We start from the raw sequence: 18,504 nt of genomic DNA, 5'->3' as shown, positions 1-18,504 counted from the left end.
GGACAACGTTAGTGACAACCGTGTGTGTGGAAGCGAAGGCAAGTGATTCCGCTTCCTACGGGGAGGTGAAAGGAATCAACCACACGACGGCAAATTAATTGTCACGTCCAAAGAAAGTGTGAAAACTTCAGATTTAGAACACCCTAGGTGTGCCCCCGTCTGAAGTCCAAATTATAACAAGGGATAATAAAAATGGGGGGTAAGACGTCTAAAAATAAGGAAAATTTATCAACTGACGACTGGAAATTTATGGAAGCAAAAAATCCAAAAGCAACAAAGAAATTGGAGACCTGGATAAATAAACATGACTTTGACGGACGACTGAACCTGATCAGTATACAGAAGCTAAAGAAGGAGTTAGAACAGAAACATAAAGGTGATGAGAAAAAGATGCAGAAAGTAGGGGAAGATTTAGTGGCATTTTGGGAGGAGGAAGCAGAGAACAGACGGAAGGGAGCAGAGAAGCGACGATTAGAGAAAGCAAGGAAAAAGAAAGCTGTAGGTAAGGCAGAAGAAGATGTGATAATTCAGCACAGAGAACCAGAACAACCTCAACAACCACCGCCGGCTGGATCATCGGTGACAACAACACCTTTATCTCCTCTACCAGAGGATGACGATGTACCGCCACCACAGTATGATTTGGCAGTAAAACCTAAGGTAAAAAGTGAAAAACCAGAAAAACCAGAAAAACCACAAACACGCAGTCAAGCGAAAGTGCCCACAGCCCCTCCCATGGTGGAACACAGTGACCAGGGAGGTGCCTATCCTATGATAGAAGTACCAAATCCTCGTGCAGGAACAGCAGGACAGCGATCAACCATGCTCGTATATCGAACATGGAATGCTGATGATATCAAAGCAGCAGTCGACATGATACCATCGCCACATGTCGATATTGAGGGATTTATGCAGGATATAGAAAACATTAGAAATTCTTACCACCTTAATGGACCTGAAGTCCAACAGGTGTGGATGAAAGCATGTGGCCCTAAATGGAGTCAGATACGTGGAGACTGGAATCCTGCAGACCAGGATGGCGTACCGTTGCCACATGATGATCCAGTCTTGAAAACAAGAGTGGAAGCTATGATGACACGAGCAAAAGGTGTGTTAGGGCCAAAAATAAATTACACTGAAATTACCAGGACAACTCAGAAAGAAGGAGAACCATGGACAGAGTTTAGATGCAGATTTGAGAGTGTATTTAGAGTCCACAGTGGCATATTGCCAGGAACACCAGTGTATGAAAACAAATTGAAAAACATTTCACCTGTGAAGCTGACAATGACAGATTTGATTCATGATGGCAACTCAACAGCTGTCATAACAGTGACAGGTGCCACTGAAGATGTTTCAAAATTGAGATTCACAGGTATGCCATTACATGTGTCACTTTGTAAGCCATATTTGACAGAATGGCAAGAATTGGGACTGACAGTCATAACAGCTTTGTCAGCCTCTGATTGGAGCAGAGTTGGACCACGAACGGAGTTCAGTCCATCAACTAAATTGTACAAAGTGCCAGTTAATGTCTCATTGGTGCTGACAGCTGGAACACACATTGATGTGTCCACTTCACAATCCTGAGTGTTTCAGTTGAGTCCTGAAGAGGATGATCTTCTCTCTTCTGTACCATCAGGATTGTGGACAACAGGTCCTTCAGACATAGGACTGATAAAAAATGCACAACCTGTAGTTATAAGACCAAAAACAGAATACAGACCATGTGTAAGACAGTATCCATTGAAACCTGATGCAATTGAAGGAATCAGGCCAGTAGTAGAGAATTTATTAACAGCAGGAGTAATAGTGCCATGTCCAGATTCACCATGTAACACACCCATATTTCCTGTAAAAAAAGGCTCCGCCCTCAGTGGGGTGGAGAATGATTCAAGATCTGCAGGCAGTAAATGCTGCTGTGATTAAAAGAGCACCATGTGTTCCAGATCCACACACCTTGTTAAATTCGCTGAGACCAAATTCTAATAGTTTCTCAGTAATTGACATAAGTAATGCATTTTTCTCTGTGCCAGTACACCCAGATAGTCAATTCTGGTTTGGTTTTACCTTTAAAGGACAACGATATACATTTACCAGATTACCGCAGGGTTACGCAGAGAGTCCAACTATTTATTCTCAAGTCATGTCAGCATGTTTAGCCAATTTCGTTCCACCGGCAGATAGCCAACTATTAGTGTATGTTGATGACATCTTGATTGCCTCTGACACACGAGAAAACTGCATAACTGACACAGTAGCATTATTATGTTTCTTATTTGACAATGGCCACAAAGTGAGTAAAAACAAAGTTCAGTTGTGTAGGGATAAAGTAAAATATTTAGGACATGAATTATCAGCCACAGGGCGCACGATCCTGTCTGACAGGAAGGAAGCAATTTTGCACGCTCCAAAACCACAAACCAAAAAGCAGATGATGTCATTTCTTGGACTGACTAATTACTGCAGGGCATGGATTCCCTGCTATGCAGAATTGACTAGTCCACTTTCTGATTTGATGTACAAAGATGATATTTCAATGTCAACCGTGTTGGAATGGAACAAAGATGCTGAGGAAGCTTTTGTAAAAGTAAAACAAACATTAGTGTCATCCACAGTTTTGGCACTACCAGATTATAGTAAACCATTCATTCAAACAGTTGATTGTAAGAATAAGTTCATGACTAGTGTTTTGGTTCAAGTGTATGGCTCAAAATTGAGGCCAGTTGCCTACTACTCATCTAAATTGGATGCAGTGGCAAGTGCTCTACCACCATGCGTACAAGCTGTTATTGCAGCCTCTATGGCTGTTCAAAGTAGCAGTAATGTTGTTCTATTCCATCAGTTGACACTGAAAGTTCCACATGCAGTTTCTGCACTTCTGTTGCAGACAAACATGAGCCTTTTGTCCCCAGCAAGACATCTTTCGTGCATGTCCTTGCTATTATCACAACCACACCTTACGGTAGAGCGCTGTACAACATTGAATCCGTCCACATTGATACCCTTACCTGAGGATGGTGAGCCGCACAATTGTCTTGATGTAGCTACAGTCTGTACGAAAGCACGCCCAGACCTCCAGGACACACCCATCCCAAACAGTACAATTGTGTATGTGGATGGTTCTTCCACTAAAAACGCTTATGGACAAACACAATCTGGATATGCTGTTGTCACCAATTCAGAAGTATTGGATTCTGCTTCATTGCCATCGTCATTTTCAGCACAAGCAGCTGAATTAGTTGCTTTAACTGCAGCTTGCTATCTGTTTAAAGGTACGGCTGTAACAATTTATACAGACAGCCAGTACGCTTTCAGCACAGTGCATGTGTTTGCAAAACTGTGGGAAGAGCGTGGAATGGTGACATCGTCTGGAAAGCCAGTGACTCATGCCACTCTCCTAACTGCACTACTGAAGGCTGTGAGATTGCCTAACCAAATTGCTATATGCAAATGTGCGGCTCACACCAAAGGCTCTGACAGTATTTCAAACGGACATGATTTTGCTGACAGAGCAGCAAAAAAGGCAGCAGCGGCTTCTACTATTTTTGTTGTACAGGACACCACTCCCGATTTGCACTTAGGTCATACACTGCTTGCTGACATGCAACAGCAGGCAACTGAAAGAGAAAAACAAATGTGGATAAATAAAGGAGCTACGTATGCAAATGATTTGTACGTGTGACCACAAAAGAAACCCATATTGCCAAAAAATATGTTTAAATGGGCAGCTATTATGAGCCATGGCGTGACGCATGTCTCATCAGGGGGTATGATATCGCAATTGCAATCTATTTTTTGTCTTTATGGGTTCGATGCATATGCAAAACAGCATTGTAGAGCATGCATGACATGTGCAAAACACAATTCACAAGGCAATTTGAGACCCCAAAGAGGCAAATTTCCAACACCACAATATCCCTTTCAAGTGATTCATATGGATTATATACAGCTGAGTAAACATGAAGGGAAGGAATTTTGTTTAGTCATAATTGATGCCTTCTCAAAATGGGTAGAATTGTTCCCTACAAAACATGCAGATGCACTTACAGTGGCTAAGGCATTGTGCAAAGACATCATTCCACGATTTGGAATACCAGAAACAGTCTATTCAGATAATGGAGCACATTTTGTTAATACAATAGTGCAATACGTAGGAGAAGCGCTACAGGTCAATCTCAAAATCATTGTGCTTATCATCCACACAGTGCAGGATTAGTGGAAAGGACAAAGGGCACAATAAAAATAAGATTAAGGAAATGTATAGAAGAGACAAAACGAACCTGGATTGAATGTTTGGACCTAGTAAAATTGTATATGAGAATAACACCAACACCATCAGGGTTAACACCATTTGAGATACTTTATGGACGACCATATCGTCTACCAATTTTGACATGGATACTAAAACAGCAGATGAGGAACAAACATTAGCAAATTTTATGAAAAAGACATTAACACAGAAAGAGATAACTTAAACACATTTACTGCCGAATAATTTTGATCTTCCACAGGACGGCCTTCCAGTAGTCTAGCCAGGAGACTGGGTGTTCATCAGAGTGATTAAGAGGAAGAACTGGTCCAGTCCTCATTGGGAAGGTCTATACCAAGTGCTGTTAACAACACCAACTGCAGTAAAGATAGCGGAGAGATCAACGTGGATACATCACTGTAAGATACAGCGTGTGTTGGCTGCCTCCACAGTGTAAGGGGAAGTCTGGCTACAAAGGGAGTCTATTTAATTAGCAATAGATTGTCTCAATGCCAGTGAAGCAGGGAGATCCTTGCACTATTAGGTGAGGTGGTTAACAACACTGTATCCTAGCAATCATGACTGAACTACAGCAGACCCCGGAGCGGCGTGCTCAGTGCCGCTGCTGCCGGACTGTTGGTAGGGCAGCCGGTTGCGTTGTGATCTTAGTGTGTTTCGTGCTCCTCGGATTCCTGGCCTGGTGGTTGACCCAAGAATTGCAGCTCACTGTGGACCGAGCCAGAGAACAACGCAAGCAACGTCAGAAGAGGTTTATTCATAATGTGAATGAGACAGATGGACACCCTCATATATACCATACTAATTTGTGGTACAGAGATGTTCATTTATTGGCTATGGAATTACGTTACTAATTGTTATGTTTGTTCGCAAATACCTATATCCTCAACACACCCAGCTCTGACGGCTAAACCGTACCCTGCTAGGGTGACAGAATGTCTTATCATACGGATGCATAATCAAACTGTATTTCGGGGGCAGTTCTAACACCACTTGCCTCAGTGCAACCACTTATATGATAGGGATTTCAACAGAGGACGTACAAGCGTGCCCAAGTGCTGCTCCATTGACTAGACTGAAGGGAAACGCAAAAATATCATCACGTTAACTTGTCATCACAACGGCCATTCCCAATTTGCTTTTACGGGACAGGGAATAAAACTGTAGGTAAAATTAAGAAACGTCTGTGTACCCAAACGAATGTTTTATTAAATAATTTAAGCCTAACCAAAACATAATATGTGGATGGTACTTATCTTCTTCACATTGGACGGGGATGTAATTATACAGGCTCCTGTCCATGGGGAACGGATGAATCATGTGCTTATGTTAGTAAGTTTTTGCTACCACCTGTAAATGGTACTCCGGTGTATGATGACATCTATTGGCTTTGTGGTTCCAGACTGTACATGAGTCTCCCACCAAATTGGGGTGGTGTGTGTGCACCTACCCAGGTGACTGACCATACATATGTGGTAGTGCCAAGGACCTCCACAGAGAAGAATGGCAGCACCAGACGGAGGAGATTGATATACCCAGATGTGTTACCACATGATCACATGTGGGGCTCGGATGTACCAAAGGACCAAAAATTGTGGTCTGTAGGAGATAAAATAGCACATTCATTGTTCCCCTGGATAGGAGTGGGGAAAAAAAAAAAATTCATTAATGATTGAAACACTGAATTATCGATTGGGTCTGTTCATGAATGTAACTGAAAAAATAGTAGCAGCTCAAAACACTGAAATAGATGCTTTACGTACCATGATGAACCTCTTAGTGAAAATCTCAAAAAGAAGTGCTAAGCTAGGTGATAACTACTACTATATGTTTAACAGGCGATAAACAGGTGGGAAATGTTAAGGATTTTATATATATATATATATATATATATATATATATGTTATCACTGTTAAACATTTGTACTTTTGTCTTCTTTCTTATGAAAACGTTATTGTGCTGTTTGCACCTAACCCCGAGAATGTACGTGTTATTCAACCTTGTTTTAGCATGCTGGGGTCAATCTGAACTGGGAATGAAGAGCTGGATGTACTTATTATTATTATTATACAACTTGTTTTTGTAGCCGCTAACGACTGGGAGTGAAGCATGACGGGGTCAGGCTGAACTGGGAGTAAAAGAACTGAAGGTTGTTTTGACTGTTGTGATGTGATGCTTAGTGTGAAGACCAGGACACTCCAGGCAGATGCACAACAGCTGATAACTGCAACAGACGAACGGGATGTGCTGACCTTCGACGATAAGAGTAAAAGAAAGAAACTGTTTTTCCTTACAGCTGCACTTATTGACGTATGTGTTTATGTTACGGGAAGAAACTTGTCTCGCGTTGTCCCCCCCCCCTTAGGACAAGTTTTATGATGTAATGAGGGCTTCTCTAATAAAAAGAGCGGGAGCACAGGCCAGACTTTAGTGTAGCCTTGGTGTACAGCCTGGCTGCACTCCGCGCGTGATTAATTTGACTTTCTGTCTCACTGGTGTTTCTTGACTCTGTTTGTCTTATCAAAGGTTTTAAGAATGTTTGGAGGAGAAAATACCCAACAGGAACAGATGAAAGTCCGAGGGTGCCAAGTCAGGGGAGTATGGTGGGTGATCTACCAGTTTGAATCCACACTCATGGATAGTGGCCATGGCCACTGTTGACTTGTGAGCTGGGGCATTGTCTTGATGGAACAGCACCCCTTTCGTCAGCTTTCCTGGTCGCTTCTTTTTGATAGCCTCCCGTAACTGTCTCAGTAGGTTAGAATAGTACTGTCCATTTATGGTTTGTCCCTTTTCAAGATAGTCCACGAACGCAATGCCCTTGACATCCCAGAAAACTGAAACCATGACCTTCCCCGCAGACGAAACGACCTTGGCCTTCTTTGGAGGTGGTGACCTTGGGTGTTTCCACTGCATTGATTGTTTTTTTGTCTCTGGTTCAAAGTGGTGAACCCAACACTCATCCTGCGTAAGAAAATGTTCCGTGTAATTGGCTGGATCCTCTTCAAATTGCACCAAGTTTGCCTTCGACATGACTAGCCTGGTGCGTTTCTGATCAGACGTCAGAAGACGTGGCACCCACCGAGCTGACACCTTTGACATTCCAAGTTCTTCATGCAGAATGTGTTCAATTCTCTCACGGGATATTCCCACAGCATCTGCTAGCTGATTAATCGTCGATCGTCTGTCGTCCATCACCATTTCATGAACAAGGTCAATGTTTTTCTGGGTTGTGGCTGTTGCAGGCCGCCCAGACCTTGGGTCGTTTTCAAGGCTCTCTCTGCCCCTCTTAAATTCAGCTGCCCACTTCTGCACTGTAGATATGGAGGGAGCTTCATCCCCTAATGTAGCAACCATATCCGCATGAATGTCCTTGGGCTTTAACTACTTCTTATGCAGGTACTTAAATACACCGCGATGCCAGATTTTGTCCATTTTTGCCGTTTCCCTCTACCACAAACTTTCAAACTTGGCTATGAACCACAAACTACCTCACAACCTGGAAGAAAATAACACAGTTAGTCATCAGAAAAGTTGAACTTAATGCATGCCAAGTTTTATTGAAATGGCATTTCTTCTTCTTGGTGAGCCTTAGAACTTTTCAGCCTACCCTCGTACAACATCAGATCCTTTCCTAGTGACAAACGGGGTGAGACAGGGTGGGATTTTGTCCCCAGTACTTTTCAACCTGCATATAGATGAGCTTTCAAAGAGACTTAAAGACTGTAAAACTGGCTGTGTGGTGGGAGACCGGCTCCTTTATGCCGATGATTTAGTCATCGTGTCTCCCTGCTCTGCTGGACTGCAGCAACTGCTCAGAGTTTGCACAGAATATGGTCAACAAGAATTTTAAATTCTATTCTAGAATTAACAGGAAGCCAATGAAGAGAGGCCAATATGGGTGAGATATGCTCTCTCCTTCTAGTCCCCGTCAGTACTCTAGCTGCAGCATTTTGAATTAACTGAAGGCTTTTCAGGGAACTTTTAGGACAACCTGATAATAATGAATTACAATAGTCCAGCCTAGAGGAAATAAATGCATGAATTAGTTTTTCAGCATCACTCTGAGACAAGACCTTTCTAATTTTAGAGATATTGCGTAAATGCAAAAAAGCAGTCCTACATATTTGCTTAATATGCATATTGAATGACATATCCTGATCAAAAATGACTCCAAGATTTCTCACAGTATTACTAGAGGTCAGGGTAATGCCATCCAGAGTAAGGATCTGGTTAGACACCATGTTTCTAAGATTTGTGGGGCCAAGTACAATAACTTCAGTTTTATCTGAGTTTAAAAGCAGGAAATTAGAGGTCATCCATGTCCTTATGTCTGTAAGACATTCCTGCAGTTTAACTAATTGGTGTGTGTCCTCTGGCTTCATGGATAGATAAAGCTGGGTATCATCTGCGTAACAATGAAAATTTAAGCAATGCTGTCTAATAATACTGCCTAAGGAAGCATGTATAAAGTGAATAAAATTGTTCCTAGCACAGAACCTTGTGGAACTCCATAATTAACTTTAGTCTGTGAAGAAGACTCCCCATTTACATGAACAAATTGTAATCTATTAGATAAATATGATTCAAACCACCGCAGCGCTGTGCCTTTAATACCTATGGCATGCTCTAATCTCTGTAATAAAATTTTATGGTCAACAGTATCAAAAGCTGCACTGAGGTCTAACAGGACAAGCACAGAGATGAGTCCACTGTCTGAGGCCATAAGAAGATCATTTGTAACCTTCACTAATGCTGTTTCTGTACTATGATGAATTCTGAAACCTGACTGAAACTCTTCAAATAGACCATTCCTCTGCAGATGATCAGTTAGCTGTTTTACAAATACCCTTTCAAGAATTTTTGAGAGAAAAGGAAGGTTGGAGATTGGCCTATAATTAGCTAAGATAGCTGGGTCAAGTGATGGCTTTTTAAGTAATGCTTTACTTACTGCCACCTTAAAAGCATGTGGTAAATAGCCAACTAATAAAGATAGATTGATCATATTTAAGATCGAAGCATTAATTAATGGTAGGGCTTCCTTGAGCAGCCTGGTAGGAATGGGGTCTAATAGACATGTTGATGGTTTGGAGGAAGTAACTAATGAAAATAAGTCAGACAGAACAATCGGAGAGAAAGAGTCTAACCAAATACCAGCATTACTGAAAGCAGCCAAAGATAACGATATGTCTTTGGGATGGTTATAAGTAATTTTTTCTCTAATAGTTAAAATTTTATTAGCAAAGAAAGTCATGAGGTCATTACTAGTTAAAGTTAAAGGAATACTCGGCTCAATAGAGCTCTGACTCTTTGTCAGTCTCGCTACAATGCTGAAAAGAAACCTGGGGTTGTTCTTATTTTCTTCAATTAGTGATGAGTAGTAAGATGTCCTAGCTTTACAGAGGGCTTTTTTATAGAGCAACAGACTCTTTTTCCAGGCTAAGTGAAGATCTTCTAAATTAGTGAGATGCCATTTCCTCTCCAACTTACGGGTTATCTGCTTTAAGCTGCGAGTTTGTGATTTATACCACGGAGTCAGGCACTTCTGATTTAAGGCTATCTTTTTCAGAGGAGCTACAGCATCCAAAGTTGTGCTCAATGAGGATGTAAAACTACTGACGAGATAATCTATCTCACTCACAGAGTTTTGGTAGCTACTCTGCACTGTGTTGGTATATGGCATTGGAGAACATAACAAAGAAGGAATCATATCCTTAAACCTAGTTACAGCGCTTTCAGAAAGACTTCTACTGTAATGAAACTTATTCCCCACTGCTGGGTAGTCCATTAAAGTAAATGTAAATGTTATTAAGAAATGATCAGACAGAAGGGGATTTTCAGGGAATACTGTTCAGTCTTCAATTTCCATAACATAAGTCAGAAGGAGATCTAAAGTGCGGTTAAAGTGGTGGGTGGACTCATTTACATTTTGAGCGAAGCCAATTGAGTCTAATAATAGATTAAATGCAGTGTTGAGGCTGTCATTCTCAGCATCTGTGTGGATGTTAAAATCACCCACTATAATTATCTTATCTGAGCTAAGCACTAAGTCAGACAAAAGGTCTGAAAATTCACAGACAAACTCACAGTAACGACCAGGTGGACGATAGATAACAACAAATAAAACTGGTTTTTGGGACTTCCAATTTGGATGGACAAGACTAAGAGTCAAGCTTTCAAATGAATTAAAGCTCTGTCTGGGTTTTTGATTAATTAATAAGCTGGAGTGGAAGATTGCTGCTAATCCTCCGCCTCGGCCCGTGCTACGAGCTTTCTGACCGTTAGTGTGACTCGGTGGTGTTGACTCATTTAAACTAACATATTCATCCTGCTGTAACCAGGTTTCTGTAAGGCAGAATAAATCAATATGTTGATCAATTATTATATCATTTACTAACAGGGACTTAGAAGAGAGAGACCTAATGTTTAATAAACCACATTTAACTGTTTTAGTCTGTGGTGCAGTTGAAGGTGCTATATTATTTTTTCTTTTTGAATTTTTATGCTTAAATAGATTTTTACTGGTTGTTGGTGGTCTGGGAGCAGGCACCGTCTGTACGGGGATGGGGTATTGGGGGGATGGCAGGGGGAGAGAAGCTGCAGAGAGGTGTGTAAGACTACAACTCTGCTTCCTGGTCCCACCCTGGATAGTCACGGTTTGGAGGGTTTAATAAAATTGGCCAGATTTCTAGAGATGAGAGCTGCTCCATCCAAAGTGGGATGGATGCCGTCTCTCCTAACAAGACCAGGTTTTCCCCAGAAACTTTGCCAATTATCTATGAAGCCCACCTCATTTTTTGGACACCACTCAGACAGCCAGCAATTCAAGGAGAACATGCGGCTAAACATGTCACTCCTGGTCCGATTGGGGAGGGGCCCAGAGAAAACTACAGAGTCCGACATTGTTTTTGCAAAGTTACACACCGATTCAATGTTAATTTTAGTGACCTCCGATTGGCGTAACCGGGTGTCATTACTGCCCACGTGAATTACAATCTTACCAAATTTACGCTTAGCCTTAGCCAGCAGTTTCAAATTTCCTTCAGTGTTGCCTGCTCTGGCCGCCGGAAGACAATTGACTATGGTTGCTGGTGTCGCTAACTTCACATTTCTCAAAACAGAGTTGCCAATAACCAGAGTTTGTTCCTCGGCGGGTGTGTCGCCGAGTGTGGAAAAATGGTTATAAATGTGAACGGGTTGGTGGTGTACAGGGGGCTTACGCTTCCTCCTCACAGTCACCCAGCCGGCCTGCTTTCCCGGCTGCTCGGGATTTGCTGGGGGACAGCTAACGGCGGCTAAGTTACCTTGGTCTGCACCAACTACAGGGGCCTGGCTAGCTGTAGGATTTTCCAAGGTGCCGAGCCGAGTCTCCAATTTGCCCAGTCTGGCCTCCAAAGCTCCGAACAAGCTACACTTATTACAAGTACCGTTACTGCTAAAGGAGGCCGAGGAATAACTAAACATTTCACACCCAGAGCAGAAAAGTGGGGGAGAGACAGGAGAAGCCGCCATGGTAAACCGGCTAAGAGCTAATAGCTGCAGTAAGCTAGCAGATTCCTAAAAACACACAAAGTGAATAATGTGTAAATAATTTAGAGGTGATTCAGCAGAGTGAGTGCTTTAGTTAACACGTGAAGATTACACTGTGAAACAAATCGTTATCTAGTTAACTAGATCAATCTAACTGCACAGATTAAACAGCTAACAGATACAGAAAAACACCGCTGTGCTCTGGAACAGGAAGTGATACAATACCGCAGTGAGAGCCAACCACCAGTAGAGGCAAGTAAGAGTCAGCAGCAGTCAATATGTGGCTGGATTTTTACTTTCTGAAGCTGGATTTGACAGCTCTGTTTTTTATCTCCACGTGTGGGGCCTCTCAGGTTTTGGACATCTACAGATAATCTTAAAATCCTGTGGTCGACAACACTAGTTATTTTCATTAGTTACTTCATCCAAACCATCAACATGTTTATTAGACCACATTCCTACCAGGCTGCTCAAGGAAGCCCTACCATTATTTAATGCTTCAATCTTAAATATGATCAATCTATCTTTATTAGTTGGCTATGTACCACAGGCTTTTAAGGTGGCAGTAATTAAACCATTACTTAAAAAGCCATCACTTGACCCAGCTATCTTAGCTAATTATAGGCCAATCTCCAACCTTCCTTTTCTCTCAAAAATTCTTGAAAGGGTAGTTGTAAAACAGCTAACTGATCATCTGCAGAGGAATGGTCTATTTGAAGAGTTTCAGTCAGGTTTTAGAATTCATCATAGTACAGAAACAGCATTAGTGAAGGTTACAAATGATCTTCTTATGGCCTCAGACAGTGGACTCATCTCTGTGCTTGTTCTGTTAGACCTCAGTGCTGCTTTTGATACTGTTGACCATAAAATTTTATTACAGAGATTAGAGCATGCCATAGGTATTAAAGGCACTGCGCTGCGGTGGTTTGAATCATATTTGTCTAATAGATTACAATTTGTTCATGTAAATGGGGAATCTTCTTCACAGACTAAAGTTAATTATGGAGTTCCACAAGGTTCTGTGCTAGGACCAATTTTATTCACTTTATACATGCTTCCCTTAGGCAGTATTATTAGACGGTATTGCTTAAATTTTCATTGTTACGCAGATGATACCCAGCTGTATCTATCCATGAAGCCAGAGGACACACACCAATTAGCTAAACTGCAGGATTGTCTTACAGACATAAAGACATGGATGACCTCTAATTTCCTGCTTTTAAACTCAGATAAAACTGAAGTTATTGTACTTGGCCCCACAAATCTTAGAAACATGGTGTCTAACCAGATCCTTACTCTGGATGGCATTACCCTGACCTCTAGTAATACTGTGAGAAATCTTGGAGTCATTTTTGATCAGGATATGTCATTCAAAGCGCATATTAAACAAATATGTAGGACTGCTTTTTTGCATTTACGCAATATCTCTAAAATCAGAAAGGTCTTGTCTCAGAGTGATGCTGAAAAACTAATTCATGCATTTATTTCCTCTAGGCTGGACTATTGTAATTCATTATTATCAGGTTGTCCTAAAAGTTCCCTAAAAAGCCTTCAGTTAATTCAAAATGCTGCAGCTAGAGTACTGACGGGGACTAGAAGGAGAGAGCATATCTCACCCATATTGGCCTCTCTTCATTGGCTTCCTGTTAATTCTAGAATAGAATTTAAAATTCTTCTTCTTACTTATAAGGTTTTGAATAATCAGGTCCCATCTTATCTTAGGGACCTCGTAGTACCATATCACCCCATTAGAGCGCTTCGCTCTCAGACTGCAGGCTTACTTGTAGTTCCTAGGGTTTGTAAGAGTAGAATGGGAGGCAGAGCCTTCAGCTTTCAGGCTCCTCTCCTGTGGAACCAGCTCCCAATTCGGATCAGGGAGACAGACACCCTCTCTACTTTTAAGATTAGGCTTAAAACTTTCCGTTTTGCTAAAGCTTATAGTTAGGGCTGGATCAGGTGACCCTGAACCATCCCTTAGTTATGCTGCTATAGACGTAGACTGCTGGGGGGTTCCCATGATGCACTGTTTCTTTCTCTTTTTGCTCTGTATGCACCACTCTGCATTTAATCATTAGTGATTTATCTCTTCTCCCCTCCACAGCATGTCTTTTTCCTGGTTCTCTCCCTCAGCCCCAACCAGTCCCAGCAGAAGACTGCCCCTCCCTGAGCCTGGTTCTGCTGGAGGTTTCTTCCTGTTAAAAGGGAGTTTTTCCTTCCCACTGTAGCCAAGTGCTTGCTCACAGGGGGTCGTTTTGACCGTTGGGGTTTTACATGATTATTGTATGGCCTTGCCTTACAATATAAAGCGCCTTGGGGCAACTGTTTGTTGTGATTTGGCGCTATATAAAAAAATTGATTGATTGAATTGATTGACTATGATATAAGCAGTTGCCAGTAGATGGCAGTGTTCTATTTTGACGGTGGTTATATCACACGGCCTGAATCACAATTTAACAGACTTTCCGGCTTTTGGAGAAGCAACCTGAGCTTCTTCTGACATTTTTACTTAAAACAAACACAATAACAATGTCTGTAAACCCAGAGAATATATTCACGAGAGGTTAAGGCACAATATACAAAGAGTTTAATGCTGTTGTCCGTGTGGAGCCTGATCAGAGTGTCGTGAACTTTTACCCATAATGCACTGTGCACACACCATGTCCACACTAAAACCTTCAAAATGAGTGCATTACTTTAAAACTATAACATATATCTGATATTTTCACTTTGTAAAACTTCAGACGTGACGTTAATTTAAATAACTTGTCCAAAAATGGTTTGGTTAAAATTCTTACCATAAGTTAAATCTCCATGCCTCTGTATGACTTGGATGCTATTGCCAGCATGGGGTCAAAAGAAATGAGTAATGAATGTTTTTTTCTTTTCTATGACCAGTCCTCCTTTGCCTGCAGAGGATAGAGCGGCTTCTTCTTGAACCAGCTCTTCTCTACTTGTAAAGGATAGAACTGCGCATCTACTACAAAAAACTACGTCTGCAAAAATGTTAGCGGTCTAAAAATTATTGGACCAAAACTTACCGGAAGATAATTGGTGCGATGATGGTTTTCAAAGTTATCTGAAAAGCTAATCTGATAATGAAAACATTATATTTGCTAATTAGTGGAAAGTGGATTAGCGGAACTGTGCCCACCACTGCAGCATTTGAACAATGGTTACATAAAAAATGAGAAAACATAATGAAACTAGTTCAAACAGCATATCATGAAAATAAACCACTATCCTTAGCACAAGCAAGTATAATCGTAACCATAATATATCTTCAACTTCCCCCTCTCACGTGACCTTATGGCTAAAATACTTCCTACAGAAACGTTTTCAGGCCTTACAATTGATTTCCTTCAGTTTTTACTCTTTAATCTAACAGGCCAAGAGATTTTTGTTTCTGCTGCCTGCCCCCTCCTCTTTGCAAGACATGTTAATTCCTCTCCATATGCTAACATTTGGACAGGAATTAACATGCAGCTCAAGTGAACCTGTCTGAGAACATTCCAAAGAAACAATAGGCCACATTCCTCTGTCATGTCTGATTGAGCCTGAGTGCAAAAGTATTATTTCAGCTGGAGTCTGCCACCACTGCCCCTGCAACATTATTCATTTTACAGTCACTTTCATTGAGGTCATATCTTATTTCATGTACTAAGAGTAACCACTTTTCATTTTATATTTTATTTAGCCAACAAACTGTTTTACTCTACTTTTATCATTTGATCCAAGATATGTTTTCTATTTGTCATAAAAAAAGCACTTATTGTAATAATTGCCTGTCATTTTAAGAAGGGCAGAAGTATTTTTGATGAAAATCCTTCATGAATGGTAATTTGGTTGTAGGTTAAACACCAATTACAATGACAATGTACTGTACTAAGCTCACAATGTCATAGAACTGGGATTAGCACACCCCCCCCCCCCCCCAACAACAAAAAAAAAAACATTTAATCTTGGAATAATGACAAACAGAAGCTATAACGTCAGGAAGAAAACAAAATTTATTTCTCCCCCCAAAAAGGCTTGTTACTATACAAAGACTGTACAAAGCACACAAATGTAGCATACAGTTGTCATAACTAGCAGTTTCCACATTCCAAAGGTGCGTCTTGCCTACATTTGCCACAGGTGTATTTTTGGCAGTGTACACAATGTTCAGTGCTTCTGTTATTACTGCAGAGTAGGCCCACCTGGCACTGTGTCTTTTTCTTCTGAGAAACTCATCTTACAATACTATTATTGTAAAGCACTTTGAGTGTCTGATGCAGATGGAAAAGCGTTATATAAATGCAGTCCATTTAGTGCCTTTTCCTGCAGATGTCTGTTTTGAAGTTCCTCTGTGAGCTCCAGCATGAACAGTTGCAGACTTTCTTTTGATCTTGTACATGCTGTGTAGAAAACGTGCATTTGTGGCAGCCATGTCCAACAGGTTCTAAAACACAGCCATGGACCATCTCCATGTTCCTGTACACACGGAGTAGTTGCATAATTTCTGGTCCATGATTTCAACACCACATTTGAAATGGTTATAATCAACAACAGTGTTTGTTTTTTGTTTTCGTGTGTCCACAATTTCCACTTTCTGATGCATGGTGCTCAGAAGACAGACAGATTTATTTATTTTTTTTGTTGCCTACACCATCAGCAAGGCACTTCCAGATGTGACCACCTGTGTTGAGTACAACTGGCGGCCTGAGGTTTCCTTAGCAGTTGCTGGTAGCTCCTGGCGATTTTTGTTGATGGTGCCAAGCAGAGTTGTTTTTCATTGAAGAAGCCTGTTAGCCAGAGACAGAGAGGTGAAGAAATTGTCCATAGTTACAGTCCTTCCCTGGTCCATAAATGGTTCCATCAACTTCAAAACAACATTCTCTGACAAGTGGGATCTTTTCCCAAGTAAGATGTCTCCTGACATTTCATTTAATTTCATTTCATTTATTAATTCATTTCAAGCAGTGTAACAAAATACATGAACCTAGTACATATTAAACAATCAGATATATTTCATTTTTGCTCGAAAAGGAGTGGGAAGAAAAAAACTTATTGAATCCCACCCCTATCTTACATTAATACTTAAACTATATTTGACTTCCAATTTCCATATCAGTTGAGAAAAAAAAAAAAACACACACACACACACACACACACACACAAAACAAAACAAAATAAATAACACACCAAAATAAGAAACAAGTCATTCACATTGAAAATATATATAACTAAATGAAGAGTAGATTAGTAAATACAGTAAATATTCATATAAGAAACGACAAGCTACATACCAACAATGGTAAGAACAATGTTGCCAACAATGGTAATACAATAGAAAGAACTCACATACCAACGATGGAAAGGAAACATCAGGTATCAAACACAACACTGATACAGACAAGTGCACAACAAGACATTTAAACTCTACTATGACTATATTCTGACCAAACTGCATTTTTATACAAGGACTTAAATTTGTGAATATTTGGGCAAAGCTTTCACTGTAGATCCAGAGCATTCCACATTTTGACCCCACATACTGTCACACAAAAACTTTTACAAGTGGTTTGTACCTTAGGTAAAATAAAATTTCCATTACCTCTCAGATTATGAATGTTCTCTTTGTGAGAAAAGAATTTTTGCACATTTTTTGGAAGTTGATTATTGAATGCTTTAGATAACATAATTACAGTACAATATTTTACAAGGTCATGAAATTTTAATAATTTGGACTGGATAAAAAGATCATGGGTGTGCTCTAAGAAACCAACCTTATGAATAATCCGCATGGCTCTTTTTTGCAATAAGAATAGCAGATTTGTTGAACATTTATAGTTATTGCCCCATATTTCGACACAGTATGTGAAATAGAGGAGAACCAGAGAACAATATAAAATACGGAGTGGTATTTGGTCAAGGAACTGCTTAGCTTTGTTTATAATAGAGAGATTCTTAGATATTTTATTTTTTATGTGCCTGATAATTTGCTATCCATAATTACACCAAGAAATTTGTTTTCCGATACATTTTCAATTTGTACACCATCAATAATAATTTGAAATTCATTTCTATGTTTATAATGACCAAAAATCATAGCTTTTGTTTTACTTAGATTTAACAGTAATTTATTGGTGTCCATCCATTTCTTTAATTTATTCATTTCCATATTCACAGTTTCCAGAAGCTCGTTATAATCTAAACTACTATAGACGATGTTTGTGTCATCAGCAAAGAGAATAAGCTTTAAAAATTTTCATGCATTGAATATATCATTAATGTAAAGATTGAACAAAATTGGACCCAGCACTGACCCCTGGGGGACAAAACAGGTAATACCAAGATGTTCAGACGCATAATCTCCCATTTTCACATACTGTACCCTTCCGGTCAGATAATTTCGTATCCAATTCCCCGCTACTCCTCTGATTCCATAATTTTCAAGTTTGCCAATCAAAATTGAGTGGTTAATCATATCAAACGCCTTTTTCAAATCAATAAAGATACCAACTGCATATTTATTATGGTCCAGAGCATTCGTTATTTCTTCTACAGCCTCCATTATTGCCATAGAAGTAGTTCTTTTGGACCTAAAGCCATATTGACTTTCATTTATTATTTGATGTTTGTTAATGAAATTTTCAAGCCGAAAAGTGAATAATTTTTCCAAAATTTTTGAAAACTGAGGGAGGAGGGAGATTGGACAATAATTG

Source organism: Thalassophryne amazonica, chromosome 17 (genome assembly GCF_902500255.1).
Source record: "Thalassophryne amazonica chromosome 17, fThaAma1.1, whole genome shotgun sequence".
Classification (NCBI taxonomy): domain Eukaryota; kingdom Metazoa; phylum Chordata; class Actinopteri; order Batrachoidiformes; family Batrachoididae; genus Thalassophryne; species Thalassophryne amazonica.
The sequence above is the reverse complement of the archived record's forward strand: the minus strand, read 5'-3'. Positions refer to the sequence as shown.